Source organism: Hibiscus syriacus, unplaced genomic scaffold (genome assembly GCF_006381635.1).
Source record: "Hibiscus syriacus cultivar Baekdansim isolate YM2019G1 unplaced genomic scaffold, ASM638163v2 tig00112487_pilon, whole genome shotgun sequence".
In the NCBI taxonomy this organism is placed as follows: Eukaryota; Viridiplantae; Streptophyta; class Magnoliopsida; order Malvales; family Malvaceae; genus Hibiscus; species Hibiscus syriacus.
The window spans coordinates 322,912-326,850 of NW_024063341.1; the positions used below are offsets into that span (position 1 = coordinate 322,912).

At 33.8% G+C, this 3,939-nt stretch overlaps 1 pseudogene; it reads right to left on the reverse strand.

Annotated features, from left to right (window-relative positions):
• Window positions 1–1,228: 1,228 nt before the first annotated feature.
• On the reverse strand, window positions 1,229–3,140 carry LOC120180017 (annotated as a pseudogene).
• Window positions 3,141–3,939: the final 799 nt, after the last annotated feature.

Below are 3,939 nucleotides of genomic sequence, written 5' to 3' on the forward strand. Positions count from 1 at the left end.
TTATGTTGAGTTAATTAAGTATTTCAATTAAGTATTTGAATTTATCGAACTTGAGGTTTGATGCTTTCTCTTTGATTCTCTCTTGATTCTAGTTGCTTGATGTTTCTTGTCTTTGATCAATGGCTTCTAAGCTTGTTTAAATACACCTTGATTCACTTCTGAACGTTGGGGATGATTAGTGAAGATCATATAGCCGTTTTAGTGTGAAAACAATTAATAAAACAGTTTGGAGCGTGAGGGGAATCGGTACCCCTATGGGGAATCAGTTCCATAAGTGTAAAATTCAAATATTTCGACCGTTTGAACAGGGGGAATCGGTACCCCTATGAGGGAATCGGTTCCCTCCGAGCATTTTGGAAATCTCGGAGCCAAACTATTCAGGGGGGAATCGATACCCCCTTGAGGGGGAATCAGTTCCCTCTGAGCAATCTGAAATTTTTTGACTTTGAAATGGTTCGAAATACTTTGAAATATTATTTTGAAATTGTTTTAAGATTAAAACTTAATTTTACACTTAAGTAAGGATTAAAAATGATTTTTGAAATATTTGGAGTAATGTTTTGATATTTGAATAATTATATCGAATATACTTAAAAAATCATTTGAAAAATCTTAAAATTCATTTAACTTAATTTGTTATATCGAAATATCAAAATATTTTCAACAAATTATCGTAAACTTTGTTGCAATTGATGACGATGTAATTTTAATAATATTAAAATCGATTTTTTTATAACCGATTTTTTAAAAAAACCGATTTTTTTAAAACCGAAACCGGTTACACCGATTAGGATATTCGGCCCTCCAAACCGGTTAGAAACCGAACCGATTATTTTATAAACCGATTTTTTTTCTATAAGAAAAAACCGGATCAGATAAAAACCGATCCGGATCGGATTGAAATCCGACAAATGTGCAACCCTAATTGCAGTATTCTTATCAAGAATTTAATATTCAAAACATAACATGCTTTCGTTTCAACATGCAAGATGAGATTGCAGTATTCTTATCAAGAATTTAATATTCAAAACATATAGAACTATCGCACGAGGATTTTACTATAGGCAAAATCCACAACACCAACAATAAACAGAAAAGTCGGAAACAACGATCAAAGATCCACAATAACATCAATTATATCCAAAAATTCCTAAAACTATTAATCTCCGAGCTAACACCACCCACACCTATTTCGGCCCAAGCTCTGAAAATTTTAAGATAACAAAAAACCAAATGGGGTGAAAATGAAAAAACAGCAGAATATGTTGATAGCTCTCTATGGCACTGAAACCCCCCTCCCCCCTTATTCAAATGCATCATCATCATCATCAGGAAGAGGCTGACTTGCTGCTGCTGCAAGCTCAGCTTCATGCCTACAATCAACACAAAACATGTCAATAAATGCTCAAATCCAGGTAACACAAATAATAAAAGAAAAATCAAGAATGCCAAAGATGATCGTACTGCTGCTGGGCAGCCAAGTCAATGTGAACTTCAGGAGGAGCAAGAGCAGGAGACTCCACAAAGTGAAGATTAGGATCACTGAAATCATCAAAACAACATAATAGTAACGGATTTGGCATTGGCATTGAACATTACGTATACACCAAAGCAATGTTTCTATTACCCAGAAAGCTTCCTGGCAAGGTACAAGAAAGGCTTCTCAAAATTGTAGTTGCTCTTGGCAGAAATTTCGTAGTACTGCAGGTTCTTCTTCCTGTGGAAGGTGACCTGCTTTGCCTGACCTGTCTGTTCTTTACATCAACCTTGTTTCCACAGAGAACAATTGGAATATTCTCACACACCCTGGCATTAGCAAAAACAACATTGTTACATAAAGCTGTTAACACAAAAACCATAAACAGGGAAAGAATCTCAACACACCTGCAAAGATCACGATGCCATGTAGGAACATTCTTGTATGTCAACCGGGCAGTAACATCAAACATAATAATGGCACATTGCCCATGGATGCTGTAAAACACAATAAGAAACATAAGAAAATCACTGAACAACTCAACAATGCAGTAATATGGTGGTCTAAGGCAATGGTACAAAATTAAACGTGCAACTCGAACTCTAGCTAAAAAGAAAAACATCATCGAGTTAACATGATAATACTGAAAGAACATTCATCAGCATTACTTATCAATGACAATGATGATAGATAATTCAACAAATAATAGAAACGGATGCATGCAGTAACATCACTTACTAGTAACCATCTCTGAGACCACCAAACTTCTCTTGTCCAGCAGTATCCCAGCAGTAAAAACGGATTTTCCCACAGTTAGTGAAGAAGTCCAATGGGTGAACCTCCACCCCGATAGTTGCTGTGCATTCAAAATGACAATAACACTTGAGTAAAAATGATAATAGACTCTGAATTTGTTCACAAATCAAACAAGACAAGCATAAGTTCTTTAAAACACTTACGCTCGTATTTCTTCTCAAACTCTCCAGTTAGATGCCTCTTGACAAAGGTGGTCTTTCCTGCATAATCACATAAAGTTAAGATGCCTCTTCACAAAGCATTTAAAACTAAATCAAAAGCTTAAGATGAAAAATATATATTCAAGACTAAACAAATTTATTAGTGTTAAAATGTATACCGATCAAAAGCCTTGGAAATGAAAAAAAAAAGTATAATCACTCTATATATTCACATAATATATGTCTTCATTCAAAATATGTACCAAATAACATCAACAGTTCGAACATCCAACCACTAATCGCATAGAAAACAATCTAGTAAGTTTTATCTACGAGAAAAGGACACTGAAATTACCAGTTCCTCCATCGCCGACGATAACGAGCTTGAAGCTCGGATAATCAACAGTTTGCTGGTTGGGCAAAGCCTGCACCACGAATCAATAACGAAAGAAATCAAGACCTTCCTCGAAATTAAAACACTATATTACAATTAAGATATCGAGACAACAAAAAGATATAAATAAAAAATTGAGAGAGAGAGACAAAGATGGAGAGCTTCACCATCGATTGCTGAGCAGCTAAGGGAAGGGAAAGGAATCCGCAAATCCTGCGTTTGTTTGGCGAAAGCAGAGGGATCGTAGTGCGAGTGAATTAGGAGACGGCGATAGCTAAGGGTTTTATAAGAGTGGGGGCTTTCGGGTGTCTTTAAGCTCTTTAGTCTTAGGACCAGGCTTTAAATTGACGCAACTCTCTGTGCCGTTGGATATGATTAATCTCCAGCATTTTCTTCCATTATTTAAATCCTCGTCGCCGTCGATCTTTTATCCTTTGGAGACCACTTCTGTTATGCCGCGCTGCTATTTCTTTTTAAAAAAGTTTGAGGGAGTAGATGGTAATTTAGCAAATGTTATTTTGGGCATTAAGAAAATATTATGGCACTACGAGCTCATGTTTAATTTTAAGGTTATTTTATTCAAATATACCGTTTTAGCAATTAAATCTAATTCGACTAATATTATTATTATATAATATATAGAAGGATATAAGAATCGATCATGCTTAAATGTCTATGTTCATAATTTATAAGTGAAAAAAATATGAATAATATAAACATAATATCAAAATATTTCAATATGTATACTTAAAAGAATAAATATCAAAATTACATCTATCTTTAATTATTAATGAAAATAGCATTATTTTTATAAAATCTCAAAATGGTGTGGTTGTCTCAATTTATTTTATACACACGACACTTTTATTGTAGAAAGTCGTTAGTTTTATTAAAAATAAAAAATATTAAACATTAAATATAATTTTGACATTTTTCTATTACCATTAAGACAAAAACTAACCACAAAAAATCCTATAAGGATCAAAGAAGGAAAAAGTTAAAAAACTTAACAAAAAAAACTCGAATAAAATAAAGATACAAACAAATCTGACTGCATCGATAAATGAACCACAAAAGGAAATTGTATATGCTCATTTTGTCTGGGGATCTCA